Source organism: Sinocyclocheilus grahami, unplaced genomic scaffold (assembly GCF_001515645.1).
Source record: "Sinocyclocheilus grahami isolate Dianchi unplaced genomic scaffold, SAMN03320097.WGS_v1.1 scaffold448.1, whole genome shotgun sequence".
NCBI classification, from domain to species: Eukaryota; Metazoa; Chordata; class Actinopteri; order Cypriniformes; family Cyprinidae; genus Sinocyclocheilus; species Sinocyclocheilus grahami.
Window position 1 is genome coordinate 823845 of NW_015505627.1, and position 13970 is coordinate 837814.

The window sequence follows — 13970 nt, forward strand, 5'->3', positions numbered from 1 at the left end:
GGGGTTGGGAGGAGTGTCATTGATTTAAATTGACAATTTAGAATTGTCTCCCCCAAAAAATTCGTAGTATAAAAATAATACAATGGCAATATTTCAAAATATAATATTAAAAAGAGTATAAATCAATCGTTTTTCTAAAGAAACATTATCCAACAGCGACACCATCAGGTACAGTTACAGCAGGAGTCGATGTCTCTCTTGCCTCCCCTGAGCCCACTGAGTTTTTTTTTACAGGTTTTAATAGTCCCCCCTAAAGCTTGCGGTGGGTTTGGTGGGGGGTAACTGAGAATTAATGGGGGAAAATCACGTGAGAGAAGGCAATACCTCCATTGCGATATGATTGGATATGACTGGTTATGTTCGGATGTGATTGGTTCATGCAATAAATCTTTTATTGCATGAACCAATCAATAAATCTCTTGTGTTCATGCGCATTCGTGAATCAGTCTGAATGAAAAATATAATGGCATTAAGGGAAGACTCATTTAAAAAAGTAAGTGAACAACTCAAATACTTAAATATAACCACTTTGTTATGTCAAAATAATACTTGAAATGAACTGAAAACAAGATCTGTGGGAGTTTTTAGTGAGTAATCAGCATGGTGAAATTTTAAGTAAGTGAAAGCTTAAAGGGGTCATTTGAAGTTGCTAAAAAGAACATTATGTTGTGTATTTGGTGTAATGCAATGTGTTTATCCAGTTTAAGGTTAAAAAAACACATTATTTTCCACATAATGCACATTATTGTTGCTCCTCTATGCCCTGCCTTTCTGAGACAAGTTGATTTTTACAAAGCTCATCGTTATGAAAAGCGAGGTGTATGCTGATTGGCCAGCTATCCAGTGCGTTGTGATTGGCCGAATACCTCAAGCGTGTGGCGGAAATGTTACACCCCTTAACATACTGTGATGCCCTGTGTCCCGGCGCGACAAGGCAAAAACAATAAAACCCATTATAAACGAGGCATTTGTTGCATCCAGTGGGGACATAATTACTGATTATAATGACTTACACTGTCTTTTTATGCGTTGCGTTGCTTTGAGTATCGCGCTGCGTAAACATAAAACCATGTCTGCATTTGTGATCGGAGAAACAACAAACAACAAGCGCTACCCTACACTGCCCAAAACTCGCGCTTGAATCGTCAGTGGCAAATTCTTTAAATATAAAAAACTTACTTACAGACTGTCCTTGCAAAGTTGGAACTGCCCCACTTTATAGAAACAGACACTGGCATTGTAGGCTACTCTCACAGTAAACAGTCCTCATCCTCCGCAAAATGCGCTGCACACACCTGAATATTTGGGTTGAACTGTTCTGGAACAGTGTTATACAACAGTAAATACAACTTAACCACTGATTTCTAGTTGTGTCCTCTTTTGGAAGGCCAAACAAAGTAGTTTCACACAGCGCCACACACGACGGGCTTGAGTGAGCGGTGGCCGGTGGACTAGAGTGAGGAACGGCCGGCGGATTCAACGAAGGAGCGGCTGGCGGGCTTGTGGCAACCACATGTGACTATCCCGGGCTGGACGATCCGGCGATCCACAGCGCAAAGTTGATGTATTTCCTCAGTGACCAGCACGGATCAGCTCTAGGCATGACGAAGCGGATATCATCCTCATTTGGAAGGCCAAACAAAGTAGTTTCGCTTTCACAACTAAACACACAGTGTCTCCACAACATGGCGGCGGCAGCAACAATATTACAGCGAGAATAAAAGTTACTCCTTCTTTCTTCTTTCTTTACAATTTGGGCAGCATTATGCAAATCTTCCCACATCGTGACACAGACATGTGGGGGCATGTTAGATTGAGCCATTTTAGGAGGGTGTGGTTGACTCTTAACTTTTATAAAGAATATCTCTTTGGATTTGAGCCTTTAGTCTTTGCCATTTTACAGATCTTCTTTATGCACCAAGAGCTTGTAACACTCCAAAGCGAAAGGAAAAATGTAAATTGCATCATATGACCCCTTTAAGTCTGTGACCAATATTCCAATGAGTTTTGATGACTGATGAATCTTACAGAATAATTCAAAAATAGTTAAAAGTTAACTATTAAAAAGAATAGCTGAACATATGTTCACAAATAAAATATATTGTTTAAATGATTAAATTAAGTTATTATTTTGGAATAAATGTAAAATGCTTAAAAACACTAACTTGATGAGATAGCTTTAATAAACAGAATACTGATTACATTGTTAATGTAAAAAATAATATATATATATATATATTTTTTTTTTTCTGGTAGTGTAACTAATGGTTATTTAACCAAGAACATGTGACTGGGACAGGAATTTAGATTTAGAATTAGATTTTTTTTTTTAAAAAAAGGACTTTGCCTCCTCATTTCAGAACACCACCGCACACCACTGATATATATTATATATACTCTATTTATGGGCTGTCAAACGATTAATCGCAATTAATCGCATCCCAAATAAAAGGTTTTGTTTACATAATATATGTGTGTACTGTGTATATTTATTATGTATATGTATAAATACACACACATGCATGTATATATTTAAAAAAAATATGTTAAGTTTATATATTAAATATATTTATAATATAAATTATATGAATAGAAACAGGGCTGCACGATAAATCGCATGCAATATTTAACGCGCATCTTATCAGTAAAGCCGCTTCTGTAATCAGCGTGCTTGCTTTCACATGAAGCAGCATTTACTACACAGAGCCGTTGTTCACTGACAAGCTGCACAAGACCACGATCATTTATGAACGTGGTTTTGCGCAGCTTGTGATGCGATTTATCGCATGCGATTTATAGTGCAGCCCTAAAGAGAAATATATACATGTAAATACATGTAAATATTTTCAAACTATATACTGTATATGTGTGTATTCATATAGACAAAATAAATATACACAGCAGCACACACACATATATTATGTAAACAAAAATTTTTATTTCGCGATTAATCGTTTGACAGCACTCATATATATATATTAGTTTACCTCGCTGCTTGTGATGAACTTCGATACATCATGTGGCTTTTTTGGAATAAATGTAAAATGCTTAAAAACACTAACTTGATGAGATAGCTTTAATAAACAGAATACTGATTACATTGTTAATGTAAAAAATAATATATATATATATATATTTTTTTTTTTCTGGTAGTGTAACTAATGGTTATTTAACCAAGAACATGTGACTGGGACAGGAATTTAGATTTAGAATTAGATTTTTTTTTTTAAAAAAAGGACTTTGCCTCCTCATTTCAGAACACCACCGCACACCACTGATATATATTATATATACTCTATTTATGGGCTGTCAAACGATTAATCGCAATTAATCGCATCCCAAATAAAAGGTTTTGTTTACATAATATATGTGTGTACTGTGTATATTTATTATGTATATGTATAAATACACACACATGCATGTATATATTTAAAAAAAATATGTTAAGTTTATATATTAAATATATTTATAATATAAATTATATGAATAGAAACAGGGCTGCACGATAAATCGCATGCAATATTTAACGCGCATCTTATCAGTAAAGCCGCTTCTGTAATCAGCGTGCTTGCTTTCACATGAAGCAGCATTTACTACACAGAGCCGTTGTTCACTGACAAGCTGCACAAGACCACGATCATTTATGAACGTGGTTTTGCGCAGCTTGTGATGCGATTTATCGCATGCGATTTATAGTGCAGCCCTAAAGAGAAATATATACATGTAAATACATGTAAATATTTTCAAACTATATACTGTATATGTGTGTATTCATATAGACAAAATAAATATACACAGCAGCACACACACATATATTATGTAAACAAAAATTTTTATTTCGCGATTAATCGTTTGACAGCACTCATATATATATATTAGTTTACCTCGCTGCTTGTGATGAACTTCGATACATCATGTGGCTTTCTCTTTATTGCCTGTGTTTTTAAATTGGTTGTCAGTATATTATAAGGGTAAAAACAGATTTTAGTAATTTTATATATTAACATTATTTCAGGTAATGATATATAGTTTTTTTTTTACCTTAATTTTAAGTTTAATCTATAAAATGTAAAATGTTGGGAAAGGAAACAAGGGGTATGTTTGCTGACTTTAGATCATTCCGACCATAAATAAATAAGGTGTCCCATCTATAATTTGATATTAATTAATTTGTGGGGTTGAAATATGCAAGCTTCACCAACAGAAGCGTGATTTAACGGAGAGCAGGTGTGCATTGCCCTTCATCATCACAGTTCCCCATCCCCTAATTATGCTCGCTATGAAGCGCTGCCATCAGGAGGCCAGTTGCAGTTGATGTATTTTTAATCAGAGCTGTTAGCATCAGTGATGCATGCCCATTGACTAAAACTGGCCGTGGAGAGAAGGGGGGCTCTGTTATCATGGTTGCCAAAACACTTTATACAGATGTTCTTGCGTATGACTGAACACAGGATACACCGGTAACATTGTAGACCCTCACCTGTGGGCTCTGCATCCTGCCTCATGGGGTGTAAAGAAGAACATTGTCTTTGACAGTGTAAGTGCCCAACTGAAATGTTTTGTTCTGACTTTGCACATCAGCCTATAGAGATTAACAGCCATGCTACAGAGGAAATTGTATGGGCTGTAGGCCCTGACTCATTCATACAAATTGTACATATTCAGATTATACATTCACAAGTTCTACAGCCTGCATACATTAATACAAGTCCTAAATCCATAACGCTTATTAAAAGTTTCTCCGGTGAAAGTGTCGTCTTGTCTGAATCAGGTGAGAAATATGCACATATCAAGCACCATCTAAACTGTTTTAAACAAGCCAACACTGTTTTAAACAAATATGTAGGTGGAAATTGATGTGAGAGGACAACAGGGGATGTATTTTTTTCAGTGGAGGAAGCATTATTATTGATTATGAACTATTTTAGTTTTGTTTCTAATAAACATGCAGCTTTTCGCTTCACAAAATGTTAATTGACGGACTGGAGTCATTTGGATTACTTGAGGATTATTGTGATGTTTTTATCAGCTGTTTGGACTCTCATTCTGACGGTATTCATTCTGCAAAGGATCCATTAGTGAACAATTTTCCAAATCTGATGAAGAAACAAACTCATTTACAACTTGGATGGCCTGAGGGTGAGGACAATTTCGTTTTTAGCTGGACTTTTCCTTTAAGGTTTGTCTTTTCCATCATGCTTAGTTTTTAGTTCTAGTTTGTTAACATAGAATTACTCTTTCTTGTGAACCTAATCAGTTTTGAAGGAATAAGTTATAGATGAGATTCTTGTGAAAGCAGTGTTTATCATGTGACTGTTGTGGTCCTGTCTAGGGTTTAACAGTCAGGTCCTAGGGCACAACACAATACCCATTTTTTCCCCTGCTCAATAAGCCTCTTATGAGAGTCTCCTTGTCTGTAGAGTATATATCTCAATTATGTTCATCAAAATGTAATAGTAAAATAGACATAGTTCTTTCTGTCACAGGTGCTCCTGGAAATACTTGTCACAGTCATTTTAAGATTCTGGCTTTCTGATCTATCCTTTATCTAAACCCACACATACAAGCAGAAAATAAGTAGAAAGAAGTCAAAGTGCAAGGTCATCAATTTTTCAGTCCCCTTGGGTAGATGAGGCTTCAGTGTTTTGCTCATAGACAGAAGCGAAGAACCAAACTTCAGACTTGAATGTTGCCAGCAGTAAGCATCAAACTGGTCTCTGTGTAGACAGAATTCACTTTCATTGCTATAAAGCTGTCCATTAGCCCCTGAAGGACCTGCTGTTATCTCAGCCTCCCACTGCTGATTGCTTATTTTTCATATATTGTACCTTCATTCCCATCTCGCTATGATGAAAAATACACGATACAGTTCTTATTAGAAGCCAGCTTCGCACTATATTATGTTGTCAGTAATGTAGTTGAAATGTAGGTCTAGCTGCATGTTAAAGCTTTCAAAGCGTGTGTTTAAACATAAAAGAAGTGTTTTTTCCCAACTGTGTGTGGCCTCACCTCAACCGTGAGCTAAACTCACACAGCTGTGTGGTTCCCCTGAGGGACAGAGAATGGCCAACAGAGGCACTGACTGAGTGCAGAGCTGTTGAAACCAGATGGTTTGATGTGTGGTTAAATACAAACGATAAAAAAGAGATGTAAAATATCATTAGGTGTTGATAAATATGGGAATCCATCCTAAAGTCTTGAGACTCCTCAATTTATTTATTTATTTGCTTTTGTTTGTTTGTTAGTTTGTTTGTACAGGGGCAATACACAATATATAATGTAACAGTCTTAGCTTAAAGCTAAATTTCAACTATAGTCCCGGGTGGCAATTACAGCAGTGGCATTTAGAGCAGTGTTTATTCAGATTTATACAGTATACACGCAATATTATACAATGCATAAAAAAGTAATTCTAACATGACTGATTTTCCTTTATCCATTTTGTACACCTAATTTAAACTTTTTTTTAAGTACCAGTAATTTAGACAGTGTCTAAAATCTCTAATTGCATTAGAATTATTAGCCTTAATGTGAACAATGTTGAAAATCATTAAGATTCAGTTATTTTTGGTTTCTAAAGGTTAACAGTTAAATTAAACAGCTGCTTTTCATAATATGATGTTAATTGCATTAGTCACTCCGAAATGAAAATACTGTCATCAGCTCACCCTCATGTCCAAACCTGTATGACTTTTTTTTTTATGTCCTGTTTTCATGAGAAAGAAACTCCATTGGGTTCACAGTTGTTTTATTCAGAATATCACTCATTTTGGGGTAAACTATTCATTTCAATCTTGACATTTGTGCATCTTTGTTTAATATGTCTTATTTATTTGTATTGAAGGGAGGATAGACATTTGTGAAAGGTCAGACTGCTTTAAATTTGCAGTCTGAATGTTTAATTTCTTCAATATGCCATTAAAGCATGTAGAGGGATGACGTTTACATGACGTCTCAAAGTCCTGTGCTGTCAATATTAGGGTTATTGTTGCATTTGGTGGGAAAAGAGCAGAGAAACTAATGAGCATTTTGTAATTTTTTTCTGTATTTAATGCTAGTGAGGAACAGCAAGGGATGAGGCATATCTCACAAGCATACTTTGCTTGCTGTGTTAATACAATTTTAAAGGAGGCATACTCAGAACTGCCCTGTCAATCAAAGAACCGTTTCCTCTGAGTGCGTTTTCCATCTGTCAAGGGTCAGAGAGTGAAGATCCCCCCGTCTCTCCATCTCCTCGTAGGTGAATCACTACCATGTGCTTTTTATCTGGGCATGACCTGTTGCTAGGTAACCCTGGGTCACAGCTGTACGAGGAAAGTGGAGCTTCTTTTTTTATTTATTAGCGAGTTCTAGAGGAGGCAGAATGTAATTTATTAGTTTGATATTGCCAGGAAGCTCAAGTTTGAGATTATAAAGGGGTAGTGGTTGGAACAAAGTGTATTCAGGATGCGGGTTGTATTTTAGGAGCACTTATGATGTTCAGATGTGATATATAATCGAAAGAAACTAATAAAAATTAAATATTGGGCTATGTTTGATGCATCATATGGCATAGTGCTAAGGGATCAGAGCTCAGAATGTCGATTCTGGTCAATTTTGGGAAAATAAATACTCGTTGGTGCATTATTGCTAGTTTATTAACGGATCTCTTAAGATATAACACTGGATAATTTATTTTGTACACGTGTGATTTCTATTAGATTTTTTGCTTTCACAATAAAAAAACAAACAAAAATAAATGTTACATGCCATTATTATGAATTTATGTATCTAGTGTGCTTTTTGTAATATACAACATTTGTAAAGTACAACATTTTTTTGTTGTTGCACATTTAATCAGAGTAGATTTAAGCGTTCCTTAAATGTGAAATTGTAACCGCACAAGAGAAAATGTGCCATGCTTTTTTTCCCTATTGATGTTCTCCTGATTTATCTCTGCACGATGATGCGGCTTTAATTTGTGCCGCATCTGTTGCAGTTTCACACGCCTGTCATAAGCGAGCATTCCCATGTTTACCTCTTTGGCCCCTAATGAAAACTCCCTGCCTTAACACGGTCTTGCCGAGACAAAGCAATCATGCTTTGTTAAATTCTGCACTAATGTGTGTGATGCATTTTTTTCAGATTTCTCCTTTAGGCCATCTCCGATCAAAACAATTGCACCTGCACTTTTTGCATCTGCCACTCCCTCGAGACCTGTAAAAATTGACTCCCTGGCTTCCTCTACGAGGCAATTATGGGCCATCTGTTCCCATCTTGGTAGCTCCAGCTTGTTTTGTTTCTACGATTGTTCCTATAATATTATGCACCCTGAAATAAAGAATTAGTGAGTATGGAAAATTTTACATGGAGGTGATGCATTTAATCTGGATATTACAACTTTTCTGTTGGTGTGGCGATGAAGAAAAGACAGTAACAGTTGTCACCACTTAGGTAATGCAGATTTAGGTTGTTAGTAGTGAATATTTTTGGAAACATCCTCTGATCAGCACTTGTACTATATTTTATGACAATTCATCCTGTATAAACCCCCTTCGCATTTGTATGCAATATTTGTTCTCCCTCTCACCTCATTGTTCATTGTCGAACAGACACAGGGCAATAAAACATGTTTATTAAATTGTTTGCAGTGCAGGTGCTTGGAAAAGATTATTTGTAAGCAGTAGCAACAGGAAAGCACTATAGAAAACAATACTTGAAATTAGCCATGGCATGCAAATAATAACAACAATTACTAATGTGAAAGAAATAACAGGCGATATCCACTAATAGTGCTAATGTATAGAACTTCTGTTACAACTGTGTTCATATTTCAGCAGAAAATGGACAAGCTTATTGTCAGAAAAGGCTATAATGTCCCATAGACAGAATGGCTGAGCAGGGAGGAGAAGATGGAAGGAGGGAGAAGCCTGATGGACAGATGTAGAGGAGGAGAGGGTAGGGGGTGAAGACCACAAAAAGGGGTAAGTGTCTGCTCTGATAGGTTGGCTGGATATATAGTGGCCTCAGTGTGGTTTTATGCAGAGTGAATTGACTGTCAGGTCTGTTCATCTCATACAGCCCTGTTTGAGGCAGAGGACTTTATCACACTGCATCTACACAAGGAGACAGGATTTTTCAATTTAGAATCACTATCAAGAATGTAATTTAGTGCAGAACACGTCTTATTCTGTGTCCTAGAAGCCACTTTTCAGCTTCATAAACCTGATGTCTACAAAAAATGCACAGTCTCCTGCATCCATCTATATATCCATCTGGATATAATGACATTCAATATTCATAGAATAATTATTTCTTTTGAAATTAGGTTAGTCACTATCCGTGAAGGTTTTCCAGTTTCACAAGAAATGCTATTTTTTTTATTTTTTAGGTCACAGTTTGCATTTACATGATGAATTTACTTATAATTATGTACCAAAGTTTAAATTGCATTTAAATTACTGATATAAATATAAACCAAGTAATATAAATGTAACTATTGTTTGTTTAACATATTCTGATTTATATGACAGGATGTGACAGACCTTAAGCAGAGATGACACATGTTAACTGAAAACACTGATTCCCGTACAAGACGATAACAAAAGCAAGGATGATATTGAAATGCCATATTATTTACTTTAAATGGTTCCTAGGAGCGGTATGGAACGATATTCCGGACAGTTTTCAAATAGTGAATATTCACCTATTGTGCGTACCGTTGTGACTCCAGCTGTTAGCAGGGGATAATCGCTACATTTGGGGTAAAAAAGACATAATTATGTATTGTGCCAAGAAGGTTGCACTGTCAATTAGTTCACACAGGTACGAAACTGATTGGTAGCTGCCTTTAGCGGAGCCTTTACCGATTACCTCCACCACTGATCTGGGCTGCGTTTCCCGAAACCTTCTTAACGCTACGTAGTTCGTAAGTTATACCTTAAGTTGTACCTTTACATTAATACGTGTTTCCCGAAACGTTCTTAGTTAAGTATACCTTCTGTAAGTCATTCGTTCGTAAGGTTAGTCTGGACCACTCTTACCTATACCTTATCGTTGTTCACAGTTCACTCCGCTAGTGGCCACCACTGTGCAAAAACCTTCTTCACATTTCAGTCGATACGATTGTAATTCTGTGGCAAGAAAAAGTGCAGAACCAAATAAATATTACAATTCTAAAGTTGTAATACACCCAGTGTTCAATTAATTGAAGTGTTTTTATGCAAAGAATAAAACTGTCATACTGATGGTTGTTAGTTTTTCCATTATAATATTCAAAGGCACATCGGCTGGCAAACAATTAGGCAGCACATAATTAGGAGTCTATTTAAAGGGAATTAATGTGATGGGGAGTTTGGTCAAACTATGGCAGTGAGACAGCGAATAGTTGTCCTAAATCAAAGACGACTGCGTCCGCGGAGCCATGTATGCGCATTTCATAATAATGTCAGAATAGCTACCATGCCAAAAGATACAATTTTACAAAAACGTTGCCTGCCACGGGAACAAAGTCAGCAGCTTTTACATCTTGTTGGTCAAACTTTGTACAGACAAAGCTACCCCCTTTATGCTGTGGGGAGTTTTCTGGAGGTGGTTGGGGATGGATATGGGCTGTGTAAGACCTCGGTGTGGCGGTGTGTTCAATACATCTTGCTCCGTCACGCCACCGATTATATAGCCTACGTATGCCTTTGGCCAGGCACGAAGTGATGGAGGCACATCAAGGCTTCCATGCCATTGCGGGTGTCCCGTGACTGCCATGTATAACGAACTTCATTTAAATAAAAAAATATATTTTTAATGAGCCTTTTTTTTTTTAAGTAAAGCTGGCTTGTCTGGTAAAGATTGTCCTGCGTATCTTCACTTGAGGATGCGCGATAAGCATTTACACTGAAAAAAAAGCATAGAAATAATTTTACATTTTCACACTTTTCACTTATTGCTAGTAAATTTCACACACAATTACAAAGAAACACACTGTAATACATTGAATTAAACATCAAATTTCGTAGTAGATTTTGTATTTTCTCATAAATGTATACTCCAATCTTTGTTTCAAATTTTTTTTCACTACGTAGATGTGACAGAGAGCAACAGTTTTTTCATGATCAGTTGTTAATCCTATTAGCCAAGAATAAAATCAATTAAAGCCTGTTGACTATTTAATTCGAACTGATTAAACATAGGCTATTGTATGGAAGCCCGTTTCCGCCACTGAATAAAAAAATATAATTCTGTAAGTCATAATAATGAGAAACTTTCTCAAAATTATGACTTAATATCTCGTTATAATGAGAAACTTTCTCGTAATAATGACTTAGTTTCTCGAAATAATGACTTATTTTCTCATAATAATGACTTAGTTTCTCGTAATAATGACTTATTTTCTCATAATAATGACTTAGTTTCTCGTAATAATGACTTATTTTCTCATAATAATGACTTATTTTCTCATAATAATGACTTAGTTTCTCGAAATAATGACTTATTTTCTCGTAATAATGAGAAACTTTCTCATATTAATGACTTAACCTAATTAAAAAAAAAAAGACTTACTCGATGCCTGCGCAACGCAAGAGTGTCAGCACGCTAGCGTCATCTGTTGGTCAAAGCCATGCAGGAACACCCTAACATTGCTTTGTTCTGTAATCTAAAGTGTATAATGCTATAGTCTGTCATTAAATAACGATTTCAGATAAATTATCTGTATGTAGTCTTTTGTGTAATAGTTACTCTGCCAGATAGTTATGGCTTCAAACATTCCAGACAAATATTTCAGTTAAGAAATCTAGGCATTTTATGAAGAAATGAAAGCCATTACACATATAAACTTAATTTATAGATGTGTATTTCGATGATGTATTAGTTTTATTAGCTGTCCCTTTCATGCATCACATGCAATGTTAGCGGTGTTCCTGCATGGCTTTGACCAACAGATGGCGCTAGCGTGCTGTCACTCTTGCGTTCCGCAGGCGCCGAGGAAGTCTTTTTTTTTGGGGATTAGGTTAAATCATTATTATGAGAAACTAAGTCATTATTACGAGAAACTAAGTCATAATAATAAGAAACTAAGTCATAATAATAAGAAACTAAGTCATAATAATAAGAAACTAAGTCATAATAATAAGAAACTAAGTCATAATAATAAGAAACTAAGTCATAATAATAAGAAACTAAGTCATAATAATAAGAAACTAAGTCATAATAATAAGAAACTAAGTCATAATAATAAGAAACTAAGTCATAATAATAAGAAACTAAGTCATAATAATAAGAAACTAAGTCATAATAATAAGAAACTAAGTCATAATAATAAGAAACTAAGTCATAATAATAAGAAACTAAGTCATAATAATAAGAAACTAAGTCATAATAATAAGAAACTAAGTCATAATAATAAGAAACTAAGTCATAATAATAAGAAACTAAGTCATAATAATAAGAAACTAAGTCATAATAATAAGAAACTAAGTCATAATAATAAGAAACTAAGTCATAATAATAAGAAACTAAGTCATAATAATAAGAAACTAAGTCATAATAATAAGAAACTAAGTCATAATAATAAGAAACTAAGTCATAATAATAAGAAACTAAGTCATAATAATAAGAAACTAAGTCATAATAATAAGAAACTAAGTCATAATAATAAGAAACTAAGTCATAATAATAAGAAACTAAGTCATAATAATAAGAAACTAAGTCATAATAATAAGAAACTAAGTCATAATAATAAGAAACTAAGTCATAATAATAAGAAACTAAGTCATAATAATAAGAAACTAAGTCATAATAATAAGAAACTAAGTCATAATAATAAGAAACTAAGTCATAATAATAAGAAACTAAGTCATAATAATAAGAAACTAAGTCATAATAATAAGAAACTAAGTCATTATTATGAGAAAGTTTCTCATTATTACGAGATACTAAGTCATTATTTCGAGAAAGTTTCTCATTTCTCAAAAAGAAAACAAATCATCAATCATCATTTGCTTTTGTGTGTGTGTGTGTGTGATTAACATTTGTTGTTTTTCAGATCAGCTGCTATAGAAGACAAACTGAAATCTGAGTGCAGAGACAAGCAAAGGAATAGTAAGTATATTTTCATGTTGTATCACCTCTGTTATAGAGATTTTTGAATCAGGCCTAATGGAGGGTGATTTGGTCAATCTTGGAAGAAAAACGTTAGCAATGTGTCCATTCCAGCTGGCTAATTTGTGCTTGCTTTCAGTCATTCATGTAAAAATCTGTTATTTAATTTAGTTTCTGTTTTGATTTTTTCTAAAGCTGCAAGGCTCTGATGCAACATATTGTATGCCAGGAGTAAGGACGACTAGGCTGTGCCCAGGTCTCCGGAACCTGCGACAACGCTCAGCTCCATCTGCCCTCCATCTGCGCCTTCGGATCCACCAGCTCTGTCTCCATCGGTCGGCCCCCAGATGTTGGCAGCCACACCATCTATATCTTGGCTCCTCGCTCCCTCGATTCCGCCGTGTGTTGTCAGCACTGGGATGCTCTGGGTCTGTGCCATGTGCCAAACACCATCTAAGCTGCCAGGGCATCATCGTCATCCTCCCATCACCATCCCTTCGCCACATCCTGCCATCATCCCTTTATGTATTTTTTTCTTCAGAAAATTGCATTGTAATTTTTATTTATTCATTGATGTAAAATTCTGTACTTTTTAGTAAGACCCGTATAATTGAAATGTTCTACTAATGGAAAAGATAGGTCTGTCATAGCATTTCAGTCTTTTTTTATTAGTTTTTTTATAATGTATTAAAATGTACTTGAGTATGTTTGTAGTAATACAAATATACTATAAACATACTTGTATTTCAAGTGCATTTTTAATACATTTAACAGTATGTTTTTATGTTTTGTAAAGTATATATGCTACTGTCCTTTTTTTAGTGTACTTTATGAATATTTGTAATGTACACAACAATATATAAATATATAAAGTTTTCTAGATATCAAAGTGTGTA